A 14,093-nucleotide genomic window follows, 5' to 3' on the forward strand; every position below is an offset into this window, starting at 1 on the left:
CCTCAGGGACAGAATACTCCAACAACCTTTACTCAGCACCTGGACTCTGCCAACTGTGAGTCTGCCCTGCCAAGTGGTGCCACCGAAGTCCTGGATCCTTGGTAGTGGGCCTAAGGTGTTCTGTCAATCTCTGTGGATCCAGCATAACTGATGCATCTCCTCTGCTGTGCGACACAACCCAACATCGCTGCTGCATGGATTGGAACTGCGGCAATGATCCACACTGCATCAGAGGCCATTGCTGCATCGGAACTGCCATTGCACTACACATCCTCAGCACTGGCCGTAGCATCCCCGGTTAATGGCAGGCTTCACGGCAACGCCGGACTCCACATTGCCGCCTTGTAGATCCTCAGAACCAATGCATCGCCCAACTGCATGGTGCTTCCAATTGCAAGCCCTGGATGATTGGATCCTCAATGACGAGGCAGTACCTTGCACCGCAGCCTCACTGCATCTCACAACCGATGCATCACTTTGGCTGCAAGATAGACACGTCTTGGACATGGATCCTAGCAACACCCTGCCACCTAGGATCTGTGGTACTTTCAGTAGCGGCCAGTAGAGGGAGATATGTGGGGCAGTGAGGCAAGGTTTGGGTTAGTAAGCACCCGAATATAGATAAATGGAGGTAAGTAAACAATTAAATGAAAAAAAAAGAACTTTGTTTGACCCGCTGCATCACAAAATGTGTTGCAGTGCGTGCAGCAAAATTCATTTAAATATTTAATTGTTTACTTACCTCTGTTGATCCATATTCTGATGTTTACTACCTCCCACCCTACCCCTCCCCCGCCCCGCCTCACCACCCCATGGAACTCCCTCCACGGGCCACTACTGGGTATTTTGTTCAGCTCGCCCTTGTATTGCCCGTGCTCCACCTTGGCTGACATGAGCTTGTAACTTTTTCCCGGTACAGTGCGACCAGAAATCCACAGTTGGCGCTTTGCATATTTTGGTGCATTTTTCCCTTAAATCTTTTACATTGAGTATCTCCAGTTATACTAATTGGATTTTTTGCATTTCAGATTTGTTTTATTTATTGACAATTACTCTATTTTCTAAACTGATGTGGGATCCTTTTGTCGTGCGTTTTCGCTGTGTTACTATTTGAAGTTGCTGCAGAAATACTTTATACATTACCTCTGAGTTAAGCCTAACCGCTCTCTGCCAAGCTACCCAAGGGCTAAGTAGAGTCTAAGTTAGGTTTTCCTTGTGACTTCACCTTGAGATGAATTGTGGTTGCTGCTTAAGAAGGGGTTCACCTCCCCCAACTAGTACATTTCTTACGCCTAGCCTATTATATGTAAGTTTATAGGCACCTTCTCCATAGTAAAAGTATTTCAGACCATTCTATCTGTTAATTAAAGCAAGCTGAGATTTTATTTACATGAAAAAATTATCACATTGATATTGTTTTCTTACTAATCAGTATCAATTGTATCTACCGATCCAGTTAACCAGTTCTATAATCAGCGTCTTAGTTCTTGAATGTCTACTGCTATGTGGTGCTCAATTTTTATTCATAGGCAGATGACACACAGATTTATTGATGTGCCACGATTACAGCAGTATCGTTCGGCACGCCCTGCCATTGTGCAGACGCCGCCAGTAATCTCTGGATTGTCCGGAGTTTGCAAGTTAAACGAAAGAACCAGCACCTTCTGAGCCCTAACACACCTTGGCCACATCGTCAGTATTGAGAATTGCTTCATCTGTAGCACCACTAAGTGCTCAGAGGTATCTTTGAACCTTGGACAAGCTCCATGAATCGTTAGAGAGTCGTTCTATCACGAGTATACCGCATCTAGTCAACACAGGGATCCCGGCTGGGATCTCTGTAAGTTGCTTTCATTCACTTACTTCACGGTGTCACTGTTATTGGATACATATCCTACCAGTATTGAGCAGGTGCCCCACATACAGTCAGTCCTGAAGAGACCTTTTATCCATATAAGGTCGAAACGTCGTCGACAACTCGCAAAGAAGCAGACCGTTCTTTTAAGTTGTCATTATTGGGCAACTTGAATATTTATTTTGAAATTAACTAATAGGTCGCCTCTTTCTTTCGCAAAAAACGAATTTACATTAGAAACTCTATGTCACTCTTTTTTCATTATGATTTTTTGTAAATATGTTTTGTTTTTTGTTAGTAATTATTCACTTGGGACACAATTTCACTGTTTTCAATTTGTATAAGTGTACATAAATGTGTAAATTGTTTATATATGTAAGATCAGTATTTATCCTTGATGGTATTTAAATATATTCTTCCAGTGCATATACCACTTACTTGCCTTTCGTCTTTTTCCAAATCACCCACATTGCCATTGTGCATTAATATTACCATATCTCTTGAGTAATTGTCCACAGGAGCCATTGTTTTTGTATGAATACTTTACCCAGGCTCCAAGTGAGTAGGGTTCCCCTGTTAATTGTCCTAACGATTATGACTAACAGCATGGCCAGGATGATCAAGTGTCATTAAAGAAGGGATATCAACATACACTTCTGTCGAGTTTCCATAGTTAACCAAAACTCACAAGTTAAGGCTGTATGCCGGTTTTTAGATAGACCTTTATTCACAAGCAATGGTCAAGAACCTTGGTAAATATTGAGACATGCATATAACATTAAAGCCCAAAACAAGTATTGTGTCAAGAATTGCTTTTGAAAAATGTGCTTCATTAAAAGCGTGAACCCTTTCTTTATCCTTGAGGAATGAAAGCCTGATGTTCACTCCCAATATGAGTGCAAGTCTTCATCCGATTCTGTTACAATGCATATAATTGGCCCATGGCATTACGATCAACTGATTATCATCCCAGAGGAGACATGGTGATATCTCTTCGGCTTTCAGTGCACACTTCATGTTCCAAGAATGAGTATAGACTTGGCAGAACAAGACTAGCTGGTGGTCAGTCTCCAGACCGGTGCCCTATGGTCACTACTAGTTATTTTTATAAACAGCTCAGTGCTCCTCTATGAAAACTGTTCATATACACTTCATCAGTGTAAAAAGCTGGGTTTGTAATAAAAATTTAGAAGAAATGTTGAGCAGAGTAAAGGCGAACCAAAAATGTAGTAAACTAGTGTGAACACTGTGAAATAAAAAAAAAGTCACACTGAACAATGCAAAACACAAATGCATTGCAAACCTTCTGCGGTCACAAAACATAAAATGGTAAGCACCTGCAGAAGACAGGCGGTAATCCTTCGCAAATTATAGGATGCCAAAATGTAAGCTCATTCGGGTTGTGGACATTGGAAGGGGCAGACAGCGGTTTATAATGTTACATACATAGTTTGTGAATGTTTGAAGCAATGTGGGTCTCATCACAGGCATATTTAAAATAGAAATCCTAGCCTGTTCAGTGCTCCATCCCTACATTTGCTAGCTCCTACAAAGAGTCACTGTCTGATTCCAGCCTCCATAATATTTCTGTTACATGCAGATTGCACATTTTAAAAAAATTCTCTTTGCGGTGCTAGGGTTTATAGCTTCTTTCCACCATAAGAAGAGGGGATGGTGACATTTCCAGACACAAATTGAGTTGCAAACAGCTTCTTTTGAGCTTTAGGCATCAAATCAGTATTTTATTGCTGCATTCAGCAAATACAACTTTTGACTCATCTTCAGTCTTCCCACACCAAGGGGCACATTTTTGAGCCCCTTGCACCTCCGAAGTGTCATTTTTTTGAGGCTCCATCGGTGCAAACTACACAATCATATTTATGAGGTCAAGTAAAGCCACTTCGTGTGGCTTTGAATGGCCTCATAGATACGGAGTAAGGCAAGGCAGCGCAAATTGCTGTTTTGCCTTACTGTGCACTAAGGAGGTGTTCCATGGGCGTTGCTGTGGGTGTTACGATGCCACACCCATGGATTTTGACACTTCCCCAGATTTAAAAAAACATGTAAACTTGGGGATGCTCCATCACCGTATGCCTCGCCAGGGGAGGTGCAACAATGTTATGCTATGTTAAATGATTATTTGTAGAGCGCACAGCTACTCAATTGAGTGTCCCGGTGCTGAAGCAGGATGAAGGCCAAGCCAGGTGGGGAACCAAGCTCTGAAATTTACAGCTGAAACAACCAAGTTTTTAGAGATTTCCTGAATGCCAGGATATCCTGAGTCAGCCTTAAATCCTCTGATAGATTGTTCCACAGTTTTGCCGCTTGCACCTGGAAGGAACGACCCCCGATGCGTGCCCGAAAGTATCTGGGGCTCCGAGCCAGTTGCACTGCTGCAGACCTATGTATGCGGTGAGGGTGGTAAAATTGGACTCTCTTCGTGATGTACCCAGCCCCTAAACCGTGGAGATCCTAAAAAGCCAGGACCATGGCTTTGAAATTAAAACTTTTGCGGACAGGGAGCCAGTGTAAGGATTTTAGCTGTGAAGACAAGCTGGGTCTGGGGCCCAGCATGAGTATAGCTCGTGCTACGGCGTTCTGGGTCAACTGCAGTCTAGTCAGTAGATACTCAGGCAGCCCTAGATAGAGTACATTCACATAGTCCAACCTAGAGATTATTCATTCCTGTACCACCGTTTTCCTGAATGTGATGGATAGAAGGGGCAAGATCTGTTTCAGCTTTTCAAGCAGGCCAAAGCATGAACCAGCCACAGATTGGATCTGTGCCTGAATGGAAAGATTTTCATCCAGCTTCACCCCTAGATTTTTCACTGTCTTTACAGGAGACGTGGGGAGGGACATGTCAGTGGGCCACCAACTGTGCCAGAGGTTACTGGGGCGGTGGCCGAAGAAGATAATCTCCGATGTGCCAGGATTACATTTAAGCTGGTTGCGCTGGCGCCAGGAGAATACTTCTGTTAGACAGCTGTTAATCATGTCACCCTTGAAGTCTATGTCTTTGCTGCTGGTAAAAAGCTTTATAATAACTTTATTTCTCCTTGTTTGTTCCTCTTTCCATGTGTGCTACATTCTGAAGCACACATAGATAGAGTAAAGAGCCTCCCAGTACTTTTGTGCAGGAAGGCTCATCTTCATACACAATACTATCCTTCCAATAACACAGGCACACTTACGCCATGGTGCAAGGGTGCCTGCATTCTCGCTAGGCTGTCGAAACAGCACCAGTTCAGCAGGAAAGGACAGGAATGCACTGGATTGGATGAATATGGTGCATTTCTGCCCTTTCACTTTGATGCAGCAATGTGACTTGCTGTGCTGACCTATGCCAACTCCACATAAATAAGGCCCTATGATAGTGTAGAAGCGCCAACCATGCTTGCCATAAGAGTAAGACAAATAGTGGCAAATTGCCTAAGTTGTGACTACAGAGCTTTTTTTATCATGGGAATTCCCTGTTATCATGGGAAGGATTGGCCATGAATTGTACGTCAAGACTGCTAGCTTGCGCACAAATATGTTACCATTTATTTCGATTTTTTTTTTGTAACACACCACCTTGTTATTACTGGTAACTTAATAAAAGCGCCTGTAGGACAGCTGTGAAATATCTATCTTTATACTAGGGGTGGGTGGTGAACTCTGCTCCGCAGGCGAAGTATACAGAGTTTTTGGCACTCTTTGCTCTACTTGGAGCGTGAAGTTCAGAACAATTTCACCAACAGCTGGCAGAGCAGCCCTTGGGTATCAAAAGTGGCCACCAAAGGCACCATCCCAAAGGAGAAATGATTGGTGGAGTAAAACGCTGTTGGGCCCTGAATAGCACCTGTTCCAAGTTTTTCCTAAAAATACAGGGCAACACATGAGCTCTTGGCTGCTCTCCTTACTGAAATTTGAGCAGTTTTCTATTTACCGTGCCTTTCTCCACTAATACATTTTGGCACGTTTGACTCCCTGATATTTATCTGATATATAGACTTTTATTGAGTGGTGCGCTTGAAAGAGGTCATATTGTAAAATCTTACCCTCATAAAAATAAATAAAATACTGCTAAATTAATTCATTTCTATGTCATTTTCCTTACATTGCAAAGCCGGTGTAATGCTGTGCTATAAAACCATTAACAATACACTTCATGGGTTCACATTTTGATTCTATTTGCTGGTACCTGAAAGGTTTCAAACGGAGACTGCCAATGAAACAATAAGGCAAGTGTGTGAAAACAAAGCACATTTTTGGCACTTTTTACCTCAGCTGTGAAAGTCACACACTTCGGCTTTTTGGGCCGGGGCCCAAGGACCGCTCGATGTTTTAATAACTCCCTCGATTGTATCAGTCATCAAGCACATAGCGGCCGCCGAGTGCAGTTCTTTGTACCGGAGTCAGGCAACCCACCGCGCTCGGCATTCAGCGCACTTTGGTTGCTGGGGAGCCATATTTAAAAATGTTCATTTTCAATCTTGCATGTGCTTCTCTCCATTTGAGAATTCTGAAAATTAACGCAGTGCCGAGTGTGTATTTCTGGTAAATGAAGCCGATCTATCTAATGTGTGGACCTGCATTTTGATGGCCCTGTTTATTATACAATATAACATGCACAAATGGAACGCTGATCACACAAAAAACAGCATAGCAATAGAGTTATGTTAACAAGAAGGGCGAGGAATGAGATCTCCAAGGTCATAGTTACAAAGGATGTTCAGCGTTTTCACTGCTTATTACAATAATACTGCTGTGCTGTAAATACCACACAAATAAAGGATACTTTAAATACGATAATGTGGTGTCCAAAATGCCCGTACAGACGCCCCAGCACGCACAGAGAGACAAAATATGACTAGGAGGCTGTGTATTTTTATTACTCCAAGGGTGGGCCAAAGAATGTACCCGCTGTGATCTTACAGTTTATGTAGGTCTACCATTTTAAAGGACATTATAGTCGATATTTTATTAATGAAACAAGAAAATGTACTTTCTTTCATGCTAAATCACTTTATTGCGTATAGTGTGATCATATGTGGGACATGTTCAGGAGTTCCTTCTTAGATTTTTGGTAAGAAACTAAGGGCCATGTAGGTAAGTATATTTTACCGACTCATAAATACCGAATTTTACCGATTCGGTATTTATGAATCGGTAAAATAGAAGGGGGAGATGTAGGTGAAATCGGTAATTGAATTACCGATTCTGTAACAATCGGTATTTACCGAATAGGTAAATACCGATTCGGTAATGCCCATTGATTCCTATGGGCATTGAAGCCCATAGGAATCAATGGGCATTACCGAATCGGTATTTACCGATTCGGTAAATACCGATTCCAGCAAGGGTGCAGGGGGTGTCACTTTGACAACCTCTAGCACCCCAAATACAGGCATGTCTGCCATGTGGCACACAGACATGCCCTAAGGGCATGTCTGTCTGTCACATGGCATAGGTGTGCATGCACACATGTGCATGCACACCTGGATTCGATATTTTACCACCCAATTGGATTGGGTGGTAAAATACCGAATCTGTAAGGCCATTGGGACTCAGAAGAGTCCCACCTACATCACGAAGTTACCGAATCGGTAAAAATACGATTCAGTATTTTACTGATTCGGTAAATTTACCGATTCGGTAAATTTACCGAATCGGTAAAATAGGGCCCCTACATGCCAATTACTAAATACCGGTCGGTAACGGCCGAAATCGGTCGTTACCGACTGGTATTTCGGCTCCTACATCTGGCCCTATAGGGCTTATTTATGGAATTTTGGCATGGGGAAGCTCAGCAAGATAGCTTGCTGTGCCATTCAAAGTGAAATGGCAGGAATGCACCGTATTTAAGCAACACAGGGCCACATTTATAATGAAAGTGACTCAGTGCGTGCCGCAAGCCATTTGGCTGTGCCACACTGAGTCACTTTCAAAGCACAGGTCTGAGACATGTTTACAACAATATGTCACATCCCTGTGCTTTCTCCTCCGCTCGCGCACAATCGACTGCCATGCACCGGCGCAGCCACCCTTACACAATGGTACAAGGGTGTCTGCGTTGTGGGGAGGATTGTGTTTTTACAGGAAGGGCCACCTTCCTGCAAAAACATAATCAATTGAGGTTATTTCCTCTTTCGATGCATGCTGTAGAATGAAGCACGCATTGAAAGAGGAAAAAAATGAGGAGAAATGTAAACATTTCTCCTCTTTGTATCTCGCTATGCCACCCCTCGGGTGGTGTAGCATTATGACGCATTTCCAGGTTTGCGATGTCTCATATATCTGGAAATGCATCAGATCACATGGGTGTTGCTTGGGAACACCCACAGCAATACCCATGGTACACCCCTTACACGCAAAGTGTTGCATGAGAAGGAGCGATATTTACAAGCACACGTGGCTTTACTGTCCTTGTAAATATTGGTCAGCAGGTTGCGCCGCTGGTGCGTCATGCAACGTAATGTACATGCGGTGCTAGGGGCTTGTAAATAACCCCCACAGTGTATTCCTGTCCTTTCTCCCTGGGCTGGCACGTTTTGCCAGCCTAGCACCAATGTAGGCACCGTTGCAACATGGTGCAAGGGTGCCTCAGTTGCACGCAGGATTGTATTTGAGCGGAAGGGGGCTCTTTCCTGCACAACAACAATCCGAAGAGGCAATTTCCTTTTCTAATGTGTACTTCAGACTGCAGCACGCATAGAAAAAGGTTAACAAAATGTGAAATATCTTTATTACGCATCACCTTGAGACGTGCATGGATTTGGCGCTTCCCCGGTTTACATCACTTTGTAAATCTGGAGCAGAGTCAAAGTCCATGGGTGTTGCTTGGGAAAATCTACTGCAGCGACCATGGAGTGCCTCCTGAGTGCAGAGTAAGGCGATGCAGCAATGTGCACTGTGTCACCTTAGTCGTGATTTATGAGGCCACTCAAAGCAATGCAGGAGGCTCTTTGAGTGCCTTCATGTATCAAAATCAATGCCCTGGTCATGCATGTACCACTTTACGTAGTTCAAAAGTGATGCACAGCACTCACAAATAAGCCCTGACAGGTAAGTGGAGTTTGTACGGAAACTTGCTGCACAATCGGAGAAATATTATTTTTATTATACATTCTTCCAGGAATTCCGAGATGGCAAAGCCTGCTAAGAGTGAAAGCTTGCCAGTGAATTCTACGTTTTTTTGTATTCCCATGACCTTGTTTGATTCGAATTTTAATGTGAGTTGCTAGAGGAACAAATAAAACTCTCTCAAGGTGGAGGTGGTGTAGTGAATTGGATGCAAGCAAAGCATCATTTGGATGAGCAAGCGTTGTGTGTAGAAAATCTGCGAGAAGAGTATTAACCAGTAAACATTTAATAAAGCAAATGTTTTCATGGTGGAGTAGAACTGACTCTGTATCAGGAATGGCTTAAAACTGCAAAGAATTCTTAATAGGCACTACTGTGTCTAGGATGGCTTTTCCCATGTGATCACTGAAAGTCACATTTTTATTGACATGGCATATGTCGAACATTGAGCTATAGTTGAGGAATGAGTGAAATTTGTTGACATTCATATTGTAGAGTCAGGCCTGTCTTTGGGGTGGGTAAACATGGTACATAAACTTAGTCCCTGATTATACTGGATTAAGTTTCAAAAAGATGGCAGTTGTCTAGATTTGGGTGATGTCTGGGTAGACTCTGAAGGCATTGAATATTATTTACTGATGACACAATGAAGTATTGTTTTGAGCAATTCCAACATTGTCAAAATGAGGTTTCTTACTGGGATAGAGAGCATAGAGAATACAAGTAGTTTCACCTACATGTTCACATGTGAGGAAAGACTGCACACCTCAAAAAGATATAGAAGGTACACATACAGGAGTTTAGGGTCATTAGCAGGAACAGGATGGCCAGTTGTGTTCAAGGCTTTTGACAGGTTTATTAGTACTGCTAAGAAAATATTCCTTAGCTATAATTAGGGATTTGTTGACTATCCAAACTGTTGATGTTCCATTGCATCTGCAAGAACAGAACTTAGATTGATATACCTGAAGCAACTGGTGGTGGAGAATGGGTTCATGAATTGTAACTGTGATGATATTCTCAATGACTTTCGCTAGGAAAGAGACCATTGTGATGGACAAGAAAATGGACAGTTTTTCAAAGTTCACTTATGAATTCTTAAGAAGTGGGTGCCATTGCTGTTGGTTCCCAGTGACGCAGGGAAGATGCTTCTTTGGAGATATGCCTTTAAAATATTAAAGATGAAAGAGAGAGAGCGTCACAGCAGACCAATTTAATGGATGGGCAAGTTCATATTTGGTCAACTTTATTGAGTTGATGGTACTGGCGAACGACTAGTGGTAAAGAAGTGGAAAGATTATTCACTGAAAAATTTAACCAATTTTGTGTAATGTGTTTGTGTTTTTCATGATGAGTTTGAAGATTTGGGCTTTATTAAAGAAGTTTAGGCTTATACTAGTGTTTGCAATGGTAGATGTGTGGGGAAGGGACTGCTTAGAGGCACAGCTGGCAAATATGAAAAGGGCTTCACTCTTAATATCAACACTTCTTATGGCTGCTTTGTCATTGCGTTATTGTTTGCCTGATAACTATGTTCTTGCAATCTGTGGTACATGCTGTAAAGTTTTAAGATGATAGGGATTTGTTCAGGTATTTTTAAGGATGTGTATTTTGCTGAATTTTAGACCAGTCAAAGAAAGTTGAATCATTTTGGCTGTTTCCTCAAAGAAAAGGAAAATGTAGGAGTTTTCTATGGGATTAGTAACACTGAATGACGATGGAGATGTGTCTTCTCTATAATAATTTCAAAATAGGTATGTCTCAGTTTTTGATACTTTTACTGTTGGACGACAATGAAGATGCTGGCAACCTATAACGGATGCAGGAGTTGCCCTCTATCTTAACTGATATAAATCTTGTGAAACTAAAGATAAACAACACTACGTTATGAGCGGTTTCTCCCATTTGGTCACTACCAATTCAAACCTGATCTTTGGAGGGTCATTGAATTTTTGGTTGCTGCTTCGTATGTTCCTGGAATACACAGCCAGGTCCCTTATTATCCAGGGTCATCAATACACATCATAATCTACGTCCTGATGATGGTCTTAAAGATGTCTTCACACCAAAGACAGAACCATCGACATTTTTTACCCATTTACCTTTTTAACAACCTGTCAGGAATTGTTACTTTTTTATCATTATGTTTTACCTGTCAATCAATTTGTCAAAAGGGCAAGGCCATACGTGTGTCATGTTAAAAGATCTAGATGAAAGAATGCTCATTTCAGTCACTTTTGCTCTTATGTGACTAACAATCTGTACCCTTTTTAGAATAGAATCTTTTTTTATACATTTAAATTTGATCAAGTATTCACCTGTGTTGAATTGCCTATCTTTGTTGAATTTTGTTCATTTTTTTGTTTTGATTCGCAGATCCAACCTGAGGATCGTAGGGGTTCCAGAAGGAACAGAAGGATCCGACACAGGACAATGGGTTAACTCATTTATACAGAAAGTAGTTCTACCAGACTTTGAAGGAGACTTAACGATAACAAGAGCCCACAGAGTACCGGCTCAGCGTTTTGCGAACTCTCCATTCCCTAGAACTATCCTTCTAAATTTTGCGGATTTCAGGATTAAGGAACGGATACTCTCTAAGGCATATCAACAACGCCAGTTTCCTGTTTCCGAAACCACAAAATGCAGGATTTTCTCGGATATGACAGCAACTGCAGGCAAAAGAAGGAAAGAGTTTGTAAAATTGCTGCAGTTGTTTAAAGCTAATGGTGCTCAGGCCTCGATTGCGCAGCAATCAAAGCTGAAGGTTCTCGTTAAGGGAAAATTCTTTCTATTTACTGATTTAGAAGAGGCACAGACCCTGCTTAATGAGATATCTACAAGGGCCTAGGCTCAATGGCTTGGCTTAACTGTATGTTAACGGAATGTTAAATATGAGGAATCTAATGTTATAATGTTAATCTAGTTAAAAGGGAAAAAGAGTATGGAAAAAATTCAGGCGGGTGTTCCTGGGTCAAGGGTCACACTAGGGTGTAACAAGAAGACACCCGTAGAGGAAATAAGGGGTGGGATGTGGGCAGTGTGGACGGGGAGGGGTTTCCCACATCCCTGGGGGGGTCCTGGGTGGGGGGGAGTGAAAGCAGAAAAAAAAAATACAAGCTCAGTAGGTTTTCTATTCTTAACATGGGTTGGTACAGAAGAGGTTTCAGAACATCATAGCTTCGTCAATGAGATTTAACTTGTGCAATATCCTGTCCATTAATGCAAATGGGCTGCTAAATAAACAGAAATACGGAGCTCTTTTAAAATGGGTAATTGCCTTTAAACCCCATGTGGTCTTCCTCCAGGAGACACACCTGAAATCGAACTCTCCAAAGTTGTTTCTACCTAGATATTTTTCCTATGGGTTTTTTTCCTCAGCTGGGGCCGCCCAGAGGGGTGTCGCTATTTATTTCTCTAGGAATCTACCCTGGGAAATTTTGCAAATGCAAAGAGACTCTAAAGGTAGATGGCTTTGGGTTACAGCAAAATTGTTGGGAAAAGTATTCAATTTTGTAAATTATTATGGCCCAATTTTTGATGACACCTCGGCCCTGACTGAAATTAGTGAAATACTAAGGGGCACTGCTGGGCAAATTATAATAGGAGGTGATTTCAATTATATCCAGGATTTAAAGAGGGACACCTCAAACAAGAATAAGAAACAACTAAAACCAAAGACTAAAGGGGTGTTAGAGGCTTTCATGTCAGAATATCAATTGCGGGACTCCTGGCGTTCCCTAAACCCCAATCTAGAGTCTTACACGTGCTATTCTAATAGGTTCCACACAGCCTCTAGAATAGATTTTTTTTATCCTCAAGATCACTCCAAATTTCCAACGCATTGATAGGCTGTAATCCCTTTTCAGATCATGGGAGGATTGAGGTAGAACTAATACTAGAGGGTACGACAGGGGAGCGATCTAGGTAGCAGTTGGATCGTACCCTGTTACAGAACATGACATGGGTTGAGGGTTTTAAAGATTGGATAAGGGAATTTTTTTTAGTAAATAAGGACTCAGCAGAGCCTTTTGCAGTATGGGGGGCATTCAAAGCAGCAGCCTGGGGACAGATTATAGCATTTTCTTGCAATAAAGCAAATGACCGAAAAAGAAAAATTTCTGCCCTTCAGTGTGCTGCTGAGAATGAGTATACATTGAAACTGAATCAAAAACCTAATAACTGGGAACAAGCTAAAGCATTGCTTAGGGACTTCTTCATCCTGGAAGAGATAAATAGCTCAAAAGCCTTTCAACAAAAGCTATATGAAGACAGTCAACTCATGGGTAAGCTGCTGGCAAATTCGATCAGGAAAAAACAAGAGTCGTCCATCATTTTAAAAATCCAAGACCCGTCAGGTGGAATAGATACTCGAAGTGAGGGAATCGCGAAAATATTCCTTGATCATTACGAGAGAATATACTCTACTGATATTCAAGTGGAGGAAATATTGATCAGGGAATACTTTGATAATTTAAATATCCCCAAAATTTCCAACTTCAGATCTAATCAAATAGGCTGTGATATAAGTCATCTGGAAATTCAGAATAGTATAAAAGCCACAGCGGGAGCAAAGGCCTCAGGGATAGATGGATTCCCAATCGAATTTTATAAGGTTTTTTTGAAGGAATTAGAAGATCCCTTGAAACATTTATTTAATTATATTAGACTAGGTGGTAGGGTTCCCTCAGAGTTTAAAGAGTCCACAATTATTAGTTTTGTTAAGAAAGGCAAGAATCCGGAGGACGTAAATTCCTATAGACCAATTAGTCTATTAAACTCTGATTATAAGGTTTTTATGAAAATTTGGGCTCAAAGATTCGTGTTGGCAGCCCAGGAGGTAATACATCAAGACCAAACGGGTTTTATAGCCGGTCGTAGTATGGCTGCCAACACAGAATATTTAATACAGGCACTAGATTATTTTAATATTAATTCAATTTCTGCATGCATTCTTATGATTGATGCAGAAAAAGCATTTGATTTAGTCAACTGGTCAGCGTTATTTTTTTCTTTGGGTTATTTTGGATTCCCCGCCCCTATTATTAACATGTTACAAAATATCTATGAAGGGGCATCAGCCCAGGTGATAATAAATGCCAAGCAAGCTGGGAAGATTAAAATAAAACGGGGTACTAGACAAGGTTGCCCCTTATCACCCCTGCTTTTC

The sequence above is a fragment of the Lissotriton vulgaris genome, chromosome 3_1, assembly GCF_964263255.1.
Source record: "Lissotriton vulgaris chromosome 3_1, aLisVul1.2, whole genome shotgun sequence".
In the NCBI taxonomy this organism is placed as follows: domain Eukaryota; kingdom Metazoa; phylum Chordata; class Amphibia; order Caudata; family Salamandridae; genus Lissotriton; species Lissotriton vulgaris.